The sequence below is a fragment of the Bos grunniens genome, chromosome 19 (genome assembly GCF_055505025.1).
Source record: "Bos grunniens cultivar Pamir isolate PY7600 chromosome 19, Bosgru_T2T1.0, whole genome shotgun sequence".
Taxonomy (NCBI): Eukaryota; Metazoa; Chordata; class Mammalia; order Artiodactyla; family Bovidae; genus Bos; species Bos grunniens.
The window spans coordinates 22884866-22896821 of record NC_141183.1 but is presented as its reverse complement, the minus strand read 5'-3'; the positions used below and the strand labels follow the sequence as shown (position 1 = coordinate 22896821).

At 57.1% G+C, this 11956-nt stretch overlaps 1 protein-coding gene across 2 annotated transcripts in view; it reads left to right on the top strand.

Annotated features, from left to right (window-relative positions):
* The first annotated feature begins 3877 nt into the window (after positions 1–3877).
* Positions 3878–11956, top strand: part of RARA (retinoic acid receptor alpha) — a 44137-nt gene continuing 36058 nt past the window's right edge. Inside the window, exon 1 of one of the 2 annotated variants that reach the window (XM_086357786.1) lies at positions 3878–3994. The gene's annotated coding sequence lies outside the window, so the exon portion shown is untranslated. Of the gene's footprint in view, positions 3995–4176; positions 4251–11956 lie in introns of those variants that run through there. The other variant, XM_086357788.1, reaches the window with a different exon arrangement.

Here is an 11956-nt window from a genome sequence, read left to right as displayed (position 1 = left end):
TCTGTGTACTGGTTAGTTTTCCTTCCCTTCGGTTCTCCCCCCACTGTCAATTTCTAGGTCATTGCTGCTCTTAAGACTTCAGCAATTGGAACAGGGTTGGTTCCGTCAACGATGCGTGAAGCTGACTTCGAGTCCCTGCTTGGCTTCCGCTGCCCTTATGGGAGCACAGGCTGATGTATGTTTGACAGCGGAGTCTTAAATGTAATTCAGACAGCCGGGGAGCAGACTGAGAGCAGGAAGAAAGTCCTTTTCTCGCTGAAGCTGAGAGCTCTGGGAAGGCGGTGGGATTTTTAGGAGGCTGGGCTGGGCTTGTGGTTACTGGTTTCTGCCAGGAGCATAGGCCGCTTCACATGGAGTAGTGGCAGAGATGCTGACCTACATTCTTCCTCTCGAAGGTGGTGGGGTGTGTGTGTCTGTCTCCTGGTTTATTTATTTCTTCACAGAGGCAGAGGAAGCTGCCATAGAGTGTCGGTGGGTATTGCCATGGAACACACTCAGACACAATAAAACTGGTTTGAGTTTCAACCCCGGAGCTGCAACTGACAATTCTGGCTCAGTGAAGACCTGCCTGTGTCTGGATGACTGGCAAGAGGGTGTGAGGTCCAAGCTGCCCAGAGATCCAAAGTTGGCAGAGCTCTCTCCTTCTTCCCCCTCATTGCGCCCTTTTAAGATACACCAATAAAAACTGAGAAGTAGGAAGGAGATACGACTTGGGGCTTTTTAAAAATATCTGTGGAGAGGTTACCTTGACTACTGAGAGAGAGGCCAAAACAGAGCCGAGGTGGAGAGCTTTTTTAACATTTGTATCTGTCCCCAGCACCTAGTTCAGTGCCTGAGACCTGCGGGGGCCAGGGGCGTATTCCATTAACAGTTGTTGAGTGAACAGATCCATGATGGAGTAAGACGCCGCCTCCCCTTCATCTTGAGGACAGTTCTGATCTGGAGGCAGCCCGGGCTGGTGCTTCTGCACGGAGGTGGAGCAGGGAGAGGGGGCGCTCCATCCTGCGGCAGGTGTCATGAGGCTTCTCAGCCTCACAGATGCGTCCCAATGGCTCCCTCTGATGTGATATTTTGCTTGAGGCAACTTCCATGTTGCTCCCAGGAGCCCCTGGCTTTGAGGGAAAGAGTCCCACCCACTGGCTGGGAGGAGGGGGTGTCTGTCTGGATGTTACCTAGTGTCCCCAGAGATGGGCCAGAAGCTGCGTGGCCTCTAGTTGGCAAGGGGTTAGGGAGGAGCCCACCTTTGGAGTCCTGCTGTTTTAACTTTTGAGGAAAAGGTGTGATCTCAGGTTCCTCCTGAAAAGATCAGGTGCCCTCGGAGACCTTTTAAGTTACGCACAGCAGTAGGTCTCCGCCTTCTCAGAAGGGGTGGGTCTGCAGGGGGAGAAGCTGTGCCCTTTGGCCTCCCCTTGGTTTTCAACCCCGGCCCCAGGGTGCTGGCAGTAGAAGCTAATTGGGTGCGAGGGGCCTGGGTAAAGGCTGTCTGAAGCCTGGCAAAAGGAGGGAGCCAGCTCCTTTTTTAAAAAGCTCTAATTGAGTTCTGAATCAGCCTCGCTGCCTTTGATCCCGCCTCTGTTTCCCACACTGCCTGAAAGAGCTTCATCAGCACTTTACAACAAGGGTGCGCCTGCTCCCCACACCCGCCCCCCCTCTCCTGACGCTCTCTGCCGCCGCCATCCACTGCTTGTCTCCTTCAGTTAAGATAATGAAGATGCTGAGAGATAAAATGTGTATTTAATAAGGGTGGGGGTAGGGAGGCGGAAAGGGGCAGCCAGGGCCTTCCCTAGTTTGGGGCCCAGCCAAGACTGGGCTGAAAGCAGAGCTAGAGTAAGACTTGGCCCCAGGGTGTGGGGGTTTCTGGGCCTAGATCCAGTTGACTTCACTGCCTGCTGTTTGCCCTAAATTCCCCCACCTCCACCCTCACCCCCACACTCCTTTCTTTCCTCTCTGCTCTCTCCCAGTAGGAAAAGTGAGTCTTGCTTCGACCTTATTTTCAGCTGGTAGCTTGGCCTACAGTAGGTGCCCCCTACCCCAGAGTCAGCAGTGAGGTCGGGCTAGGGCAGCCCCTCCAGCCTGGGCCTGTAGAAGCTGTGGGTTCACAGTGGGGGGTGAAAAAGAGCTGGAGTTAATGAAGACCAGCTGTAGTCTGGGTTCTGCCCACACTTAGCTGCGGGCCAGCCTTTGGTGGTGGTGAGAAGGATGCGGGTACGTGACCTCCATCCCTGGGCACAAGGATATCCTGTGGCAGCTGAGGCTGGCTCTGCTCTCTGAGCGTGGCTTTATCCTTAGGTTGTAAGAGAGTCGTCTGTTTCCCTCTTCTGCTCCTTCCCCTCCCCAATGACACTCAGCCCTTATTGAGCTTTATAACTGTAGTGGTGGCCCAGCTGAGATCTGAAGATCTCCAAGCTCCTCTGTAAACACTCATTAACTGCCTGGGAAGAACCCAGAGCCCTGGTTAACAGCTGGGAGAGAACTGAGGCACATCAGGGTGAAAGGCTTGACCTGAGCTCACCCCACCGGCTCCACCCTGGGGCCCTCCCAACCTGCTATCCAGCTCCTCTCCCCAGTTCCTGCCAGACTGACACAGGGGCGGAAGCAGTGCTGCCACCCTGTCCCCCTTCTAGGAAGAGGCCGTGCCCTCTCCCTTCCATGACTCTGTCCCTGACTTCCCCTGGCCCTTCACCCTGTGACGTTTCCCCTGCTTTGCTGCTGGAGGTGTGTGCAACTCCCCTTGCAAAACGTTTACCAGGCCCTCTGCAGCCTTCCCTCCACATTCCCTGGCCCACCTTGGCCCCCAACTCTGAGTTCTCCCTTTGAGAAATTGGGCTATCCTAAACTGGGTCTGTAACCTTGAAGTTGCGGGCTTCCCTGGTGGCTCAGCGGTAAAGAATCCACCTGCCAAAATATAGGATTTGATCCCTGGGTCAGGAAGATTCCCTGGAGAAGGAAATGGCAACCCACTCCAGTGCTCTTGCTTGGAGAAGCCCAGGGAGAGAGGAGCCTGGTGGGCTACAGTCCATGGGGTCACAAAGAGTCGGACATGACTGAGCGACTAGACAACAAAACCCTTGAAGTTGATCTAATGCTGAGGCCCTCCTGCCCCCTATTTATCCTAAATAGTACCTGGGAAAATACTCTCCTTTAACATATTCATTCTGGTAAAGCTTCAGGATCCAGTTGAGGGCCGGGTAGGGAGCCCGAGTCGACCCCTAGGTTCTGCATCCCCTTCCTTCACTGACAGTTGCCATTTCTGCCAAAGGATGTAACCCAAAGACTCCCAGCCCCACCGGCTTACCCTCTCACCTGGCTACGTGTATCTGCAGAGCCCAACACACTTCCAGACACACAGGCCTCAGTCTAAGGATATAAAAATGCCAATTTCCAATTGCTACCTAAGTCATACTGCCCTTTCCACTTGCTAGAAATCAGTGCCTTCTTTCCCCTTGGCATGACCTCTTTCTCCTAGGCATTTAGGAATAATTTAGGGGAGACTGTGCTCTGTCTAGGAGGGGGAGGGTAGAAGTGAGCTCCTGTCCAAAGTGAACAACCCCCTTCCCCAGACCCCAGGCTAGTTGGGAATGGTGAGAAAAGCCATCTTAACCCCACCTTCAGTCCCAAAGCTCAAATCCATCCGTTCAGGCCAGGCAGAAGCAATGTTTTCTTTAATTCTGTCCCATAATATCCTCAACTAAAATCTCCCATGTGCTGTGTATTTGACACCGGGGACTGTGGCTGTCCCCAGCCCATGACTCAGACCTCTTTCACCAGTGAGTTCTTTCTGCCCCATCGGTTCAGCTCTGCACCCGCTGACCCAGTCACGGCTGGTGGAAGAGGGCGGGGAGAGTTTGGAGAATGGGCTTTAGGACCCAACGGGAACCTGTGCCTTTTGCAGCAGCCTAACCCAGAAGCAGGGGGGAATCCTGAATCGAGCTGAGAGGGCTTCCCCGGTTCTCCTGGGAACCCCATCGCCCCCCGCCGGCACGCACCTGAGCAGGTAGGACCTCGAACACCCCTTCCCCATTCTGCCTCGGCCGCCTTCCGCCTGGCCTCTCCGCTTCTCATCCGGCCGTTTCCCTCTCGGCAGTTCAGGCTTTCCCCGTCTCTCCTCCCCCACGGCTCGCTGTAGTCCAGGGAGGTGGGGGCCTGGGAACACAGGGGTGCCTGGGAGCTCGGAGCCCCTGCGCCCTCCGGCGCCCTTGCTGCACGCCCCTCAGGCATTCCCGTTCTCCAGCTAAGAATGGAAAGTGGGGGTAAGGTCTGCCCGGGCGCCAGACCCCGCTCCCTTCTTTGCAGTGTTTCCTAATCCCCCTTCCCCCACCTCACCTCGAGGGGAGAACTGGCACGCTAAGGTGACCGGGAGCCGGACCGGGAGACCGCTGGGGAAGCCAAGACTCCCTGGGGATTTCTCTCTTGCTTCCTCCCTGCCTACCCTCCCCGCCCCTCCAGCCCTAAGAGCCCAGGACTTTGCCCCCGAATCCCTACTCTCCTTGTAGACCCAGTGCCCGCTTCCAGGCTCATGGCACGTTGGAGTGGCCAAAGGCTGTGCGGGAGGGTAGTGGAGATTGTGAGCTTTTTAGGGGTTTGGGGGTGACCTTTCCCTGGGGTGGGGGGACGTTCTTTCAGGTTAGAGCCCTTCCCATCCTTGCCAACACCTCAACACCTATGGAAAAGCGCCCCCCCACACACACACACCCACTCTGTGTGTGTGTGTGTGTGTGTGTGTGTGTGTGTGTGTAGACCATATGGTTGTAAGATCTATAAGCTTGGGATAGAGGTGGCTATATGCATGGAAGGGGAGAGATCCCAGAGTGTGGCCCAGGCCAGAACAGAATCAGCCCAGATGGCTGGGGAAGGGGGTGTGGACCAAATCAGGGAGGCCACCCAGCCATGCCAGCTCCCTGGGCTCCTTGGTTTTCAGAGCTCGAGCTCCTGGTGTTGCCCTGAGGCTTCTGCCTTCCTGCAGGCTCTCTGGGAGAGAGGTGGATGATACCTAGTATTTAGGGTGACTTGTTTGTCCCTCTTCTGGGGGGCTGACAGGCCTTGTTCTCTGAAGATCTAGGGCATCTCATTCTGGTTTGGTGGGTTGGCGGGAGGGGTGTATGACTTGTCTGAGTAACCGTGTGTGTAAGTGTGTGTATTACCTCTGGGTGTAGCAGACTGGGCTGGGAAGCCATGGAAGAGACAGGTCACACTTTGAGGGAACCCCTCTAGCTCTCTGTGTGGGGGGTGGGTGGCGCACCTCTATCTGGTCACTCTATCTAGGTGTAGGGTATGTTCTGTATTCCTCCATGATCCCCCAGATCCCCTACGGGGTGGTTTTGGAGGAAAATGTGGATAATGGAGTGACTTCAGACTCAGTTCTGCTCTTGACCCAGGAAGGAAAGTAAATTCTGCTTGTGAGCAGTGGACTGAGAATCAGGCCTGAATTTGAGACTCAGCTCGCTCATTTGACTACGTGCATTTATACAGGTCTCTAAGCCTCTAGTTTCTTAATTTATAAAAATGGCTATTAGTAACAAGCCCGGCTTGCCTGATAGGGATGCAGCCATAAAGACCTCATTAGAAGATGTATCCTACAGCCCACTGCAAATGGTAGTGGGTGGGGGTGTGGCAGGGTGGGAGGGCGGGGATAGAGTTCCAGGATGGGATTCTTTTTCTAATCTAGGTCATCTCTCTGCCTTCAGTTTCCTTCCCCCATCCTTGCCCATCTCTGGGATGGAGGAACCAGGTTGTTGCCCTAGGGGCTGCAGAGTTCCCCTAATGCGGGTCATAGCTGGCTACCAGCTCTCTGGTCCTCTGGGGCTCCACACCTTCTCCCCTGAGCCCCGTCTCCACCTTCCTCCTGCCGTTCCTGCTCAGCGTCCTTGTCCCTGTCTCTCCCCTGCCCAGTGGCCTCCTTGTCCGGCTCACTGGGCAGGAGCCCTAATCGGATTCGACAGCTGAGATATGTGTGGCGGCCGAGAGCAGGCGGGAGGGAAGCCAGTGGGAGGATGGTATGAGGGCTGCCCCTGGCACTGCCCAGGCCTCCCAGGCACCACCTTGGGCCTGCTGACTCCTGACTTGGCTGGGCCCCAGGGGAGGGGTGCCAGGGGAAGCTCAGGAACAAACAGGCTGGGGTCTGGAGATAAGGGGAGGGGGGAACACACGTAGGCCCCTAGGACCTCCCTGATATTTCATGCCCTTAATAAGCACTTCAGACTCTGACAGGCTTTGATGGGAGGAGAGGAGAGCAGGTGAGAGCCTGGCTGGCCTGCCCTGCTTCCTGCATCCCTGGGGCTCTGCCTTCTTCTCCCTTCTTGTTCAGAAATGTGTTCACTTTCCCCCTGCAGCCCCTCTGGCCAGTTTCTCCTGGAGGGTCACCTCTGGGAGCTGCTGGGGGCACTTGCGTCTGCCTTTCTCCAGGCTGTTTCCTCCCCTCCGAGGTATTTCTCTCACTCCCTCCCTGGGCCGGGAGCCAAGGCTCCTGGGTTTCCCGCCTGCCTCCTGGTGCAGAGCTGCCCTGCAGGCCTCCAGAGAGTCGCTAAGCTGGTTTCCTTCCTCCTGCGCAGGGAGGGCCTTCTTCCAGGGCTTGGAGGTGTCAGGAGTCCCAGGTGGGATAGGGGTGGAGGCTCTGTAGCCCCTGGCACCCAGCGTCCGGCTCCTCCCTCCCAGCCTCTGACTCAGCTTGGGGGCAGCATATGCCCAGCCTGGCAGGCATGACCTGTTCTTGCCTCTAGGCTTCCATCTTTATGTGTGGGAGCCAAGACCTCTCCTCTAAAGCTTCTTACCCCATGGCATCTGGGGGTGGCTACCGAAACCCCTCTGTCTGCACCCACACATTTAGGGGAATGGGGGATTGGCATAATTGAGGCTGGGGCACTATTTTGTCTTCCTTCCAGCTGGGCCAGGATGAAGAGAACCAGCCCAGACTTCCCCACACCGATTCCCTCTGCCCTCAAAAGACCAGTCCGTGGAGCCAGGCCCTGCCCTCTCGGTGCCCACAGTGTGGTTGGCACTGATTTGTCAGAAATTGGGAAGGTTTCCCTCCAGACCGCTGGCCTCCTCTCCCCCTCCCGTGGGGTGAGGATAGCTCTCAGATTGTAGGCACTTATGGGCAGGCCTCCCCCTAGGGAAGGGGTGTGGGGTGCCCCCGAGATGGCCAAGTTGGCACACATCCCAGGCTGGAGGGCTGGACCTGATTTGGGGCTGGGAGTTTGTGGGGGAGAGCAGGACATGGGCCTCCCTGCCCCCCTCATTTCCTGCTCTTTGGGCAGCTGTGGGCGAGAAAGGCTGCAGGGACTATTTTTAGTTGGTCTGTCCCCTGGCAGGAGGGACGTGCAGAAAAGCACGGGGCAGGCAGAGGGGCTTGGCCAAGGTGAGGGCAAGCCGGCGGGCGGAGGAGTGAGGAAGGGCCAGGGGGGCAGTAGACAGAGTAAGGAGGAGGTGTGGCGGGCAGGGGAAGGGCCTTGAGAAGAGGGTCCTGACCAGAGGATGGGCTGGACTGGGCGGGGAGTCCTGGGGACCCCCAGGGCTCTCTCTATCCCAAGAGAACCAGAAGGGGCTTTGGAGGCACCTGGCCCATCCGTTTGCCCTACAGAGCGGGAAAGAGGGGATGTGATTTGCCCGTGGACATACAGCCCGTCACTGGGGGCTTTGGAACCCCAATCCAGGCCCCTTGCGCCCTTTGTTTTTCTCGTCACAGCCCCTCCCCCAACTGGGCTGTGCTACCTTGTCTGTCTGTCTGTCCGTCCGGCAGCAAGTAGGGCCTGGCCAGGCTCCTGGTCTCTTTCCCTCTCTGCTTGTTTATGCAGGGTCTTTGGTAAACCCCAGCTTGGTTTGTTTATAAGTCTCCACCGTGTGTGGAGAGAGTCTGTGTCCAGGCTGGAAGGAGGTCAGGGTTGGGGTTTGTTTACGTGGCCTGTGGCCACTGGTGTGAATCGAGGTGCTGGGCTGGTTCCAACAGTCTCACAGGCTGGCTCACCGGGAGCTTGGAGACACCTTCGAAAAGGGGCATCCGGCCTAACCCTATTTTAGGGACCCAGCGAGGGTGGGGGATTGTGCCCACAGTCCCAGGAGGAGTTGGGGACCGACCAAGGACTAGGATACAGAGCCCGTTGTGAGCCCCCGTCCTGCCACGCCTAGGCCACAGGGGTTGTTTGCCAATCCACCCAACAAAGGAAGGGGGTGGGAGCAGGGAGATTGCCACTGGCTTCTGATCACAGTCAGAAGTGAGCCCTCTGAGGCCCAGAGGTGGGGGAGAAAGTTCAGCAGAGATACGTGGTCCCTGAGTTGAGCCTCATCCCAGGGGCCAGCATGTTGCAAAGCTGCAGGGGGCGCCATTCCGTAGACCAGAGGGTGAAGGGCACCCTCTGGGGTTGTTCAGAGCCCTGCTTGGGGAGCTAAAGGTGCTTCTGTCCATCACCTTCTTTCTTCCAATCAGCTTCAGATCCAGCTGGAAGGAGGTGTCCCAGACAGGCTTTAATCCAACACACACTCCCCACCCTGCCTCCTGCCCACCAAGCAGGTCTCAGTGGGCCACCAACTGTGGTGCAGGGGCCCCTCCCCCTCTCTCCACTCAGTTTCTATGTCTCTGGGGGGCTGATTTATCATCCCCCCTCATCAGGCCGGCTGCAGTGTATGAGAAATCAATAGTGCAAATGGATTGAGGTTGTTCAGCCTGTCGGCTCCCCTTGGGCCCCATCAACTCTCCCAAGACTTGGGGAGTTACTCAGTCCGTTTCTGGCTCAACATACACAGAGATCCACACACCTAGTGCCTGTAGCCTGGGCACAGGAATGATTCTGTCTGTCTGTCTCTGTCTTCTCTCTTGTTCTGTCTCTCTCATATCCTGGGCTGGTCTTTGCATGACAAATACCCTTGAACATTTATTTTCTAGCTTGGGTGGAGTGGGGGTGGAGGGGCTTAAAGGGCAGTAGGCTGCTAGCCAGAGGTGGGAGGGGAGCAGGTGGGTGAGGGAGGCTGTATCCAGCGGGAAGGATGAGCTGGGGAAGGGATTGGGTGACAGCCCACCCCATAGCCTCTGGTAACTCAATCCCTGCACCCCGATTCCCCTCCCGCTGAACAACTTCAGCAGCTGCTGGCAGAAGCAGGGCTGGCAGAAATGTGTATGAGTGCATGTGTGTATGGCGGGGGGAAGAGGGGCTGTGGGGGCAGGAGGTGCTGCCAAGACACGTTAAAGGAGACTCACAGCCTGGGTACAACTTGGGTGGCAGGAGGAGGTGGGGCCGGGGAAAGAGTGGGTGGTGAGTGATGGGCAAGGGGCAGGCTTCATTCAGGGGTGGGGCAGGGCAGCCCAGGGGTCTCAGAAAACTTGTCTGCATGGAAGCAGGGCCTGTCATGGTGGGTGTGGGCAGTAGTAAGGGTTCAGGGGTGGGTAGCGCCACGGCTTGCCCCAGGATGCCTGTTCTTCATCAGGGATGCAGATAACCGTGGAGGACATGGCCTGCCCCTGTCCCCAATCCCTGGGCTGTGCCTGCTGGGTATCACAGTCTCGGTGACTAAGTCACTTCTGTCCTGGGGCTGGCAAGGTGCCAGGCTCAGCTCTTCTCGGTAGGTGAGTCACTGCCCTGGCATCTCCCCCGGATGCAGCTGAGTCACTGGCCGTGCCTGCTGGGCAGGTGGGCACTGAGCTTGGGGGTGAGGTTGGGGGGCTATGTATGTAGCCCCCAGCATCTTCTCTGATCTCTCTCTAGCATGTCCTGTCCCCACCCACAAATCTGCAGAGCCAGGCAAGGCTGGTGTTTCTGCCCTGTGCTCTGTTGGGGGATGAAGGAAGAGGGAGCAGGGTGCTGCATGGAAATATATTCAGGATAAATGGGGGGTTGAGGAGGGGTTGTGAGTTTAAATCTCAGCTCTTAACTCTGCCACTGACAAGCTGTATGACCTTGAGCAGGGCCATTCCCTTTCTGAGCCTCAGTTTCCTCATCTATACAATGTAAGCAGGAGCCTTGCCCTGGATGACTCTCCAGGACTGTGAAAGTGAGATGGGTGGGGCCATGAGGGGGGTTGAGGGGGATAAGCTGAGCAGCTAGTGAGGGGGAGAGGAGTCTGGTGGGGTAGGTTCAGGTTCCAGCAGACATCTCCACCCCACTTGCATCCAGGTGGTCTTGCGGGGGCAGTATTTCCCATCCTCTGTTCAGATTACTAGTGATGCTATTCTTCAAGAGTTCCCCACAGGCAGAGAAAGGGAGGCCTTGTTTTGCTGGAAGTGTAGGCTCTCTCAGGGTGTTTCACAGCTATTTTGTATCTCCTTTGTCTGACTGAGGCTGTCACTGGCCCCACACCTATCTGGATTTTCTCAGATTTCCTCCAGTTGGGAGAGGGATGCCTGTCTTGGGAAATCAGCTGCTCAGGCTCCTCTCGCAGCCCATCTCCTCTGCCTGCCAGAGGGGAAGCCTAGGCCCCAAGAAGGGGCGTCTTTTTTAGAGTGAGGAGTCCCTGGGACTGTGTCCCTCCTTTGGCCCCTGAGCGCTTCTCCTTCTTGCGTGAGAGTCCCTGGAGGGTGGGGGTGGAGACCCTGGAGTGGGTCCTGCAGAGCTGGAGTTCAACTCAGCAGTGAGGCAGTGCTCTAAAGTGTGCAGCTGTGTGCTTGTACACATGGATGTCAATTTTCTGTGCGTGAGTGTCTGCCCTCTGTGGGGAGCAGGTTTGTGGGTGCATGAATTTCTACCCTCATCTGCATGTGGGTCTCCTGCTCTGTCTTTTCAGGAGTGTGCCTCCCCTCTGCTTCATGACCTTGTGGGTACACAAATGCCTGTCTTGTATGTGCAAATTCTGTGTGTATACATATGTGTGCATATGTGTGTGTGCTAATGTGCACATGCTTGTGCATATTTGGATGTCCTGAGTGTGCATTTGCACACCTGCATCCCCATGTGCGCGAGTGAACCTCACCCCATGTGCTGGCAGGTGTACGTGAAGGCCCCCCTTCGTGGGAGGCAGTATGCCTGTGCGCAAAGTGCACGATACATTTTAGTGTCCTTGATCTTTCCCCTCTGGCCAACGCGGGAAGGAAACCTGGCAGAATCTAGACTAGTGGAATCTAGGAGGAGACTGTGCGAGCTGGGGGGCTGTTGGCACTGAGTCCCCTCCCTGAGCGGCGCCCCCTGCTGCTGGCTGGACTCTAGCTAGAAGGCCTTTTTTTGAGGGGGGGAGTTGGGGGACAAGGGGTTAAGCGTCGGCGTGCACATCTGGGAGCCATTGGCGCATTCCTGCCCGCTGAGCGCATGTTTGCGGATGGATCTGGCCGGGACAGGGCGGGAGGGGCTGGTTCGCACCGGCGGACGGAAATCCAGACGGGAGCGGGAGACAGCCCGGCCCAGCGGGCGGGAAGGGGCCTGGGGAAGCGTCACCCGGACGCTCTCTCCCCGCGCCGCCGGACCTCAGGGCACAGTGTCCTGCCGACCCTGCTTGTCCTACCTCGAACAGGCTGGGGGCCCAAAGCTGGAGAGAGACAATGAGATCCCTCAGTCCTAGACCCAGCTGTGCTACCTGTGCCGGGCGATCGGGGATTAAACCTAGTGTCCACTCGTCGCAGACTGGGGTTCCTCGTCTAAAAAGCGGGGACCGTCGGGCCGGTGGGTTTGAGAGCTCTGCCAGCCGGGTCATGCTGTCTCCTCACAGGAGGCCTGGGAATAGGCACTTCCCCTTACAGTGGGAAGTCCTGTGGGGGCACTTGTGGCCACTTCTCTGACCGAGGACCTGGAGGGAGGTGTTCACTTACTGATTCCTCTTTCTGTCCGCCCCCCGCCCCTCCCTCCCGCCATAGACGGCTAGAGTGGGCAGATGGTCCTCTCAAACGGAGCAGCAGGCTAGGAGGGGGCTTGTGGCCGTGTCGGGGACTGGGGTCTCTGCAGAGGGAGAGTGACTCAGATTCTGCCCCAATAATGCGAGTTTTCCTGTCTCCTCCAGCCTGGACCAGGAGAGAGAAGCTTGAGTCTGAGAACGTAGGGGTGCT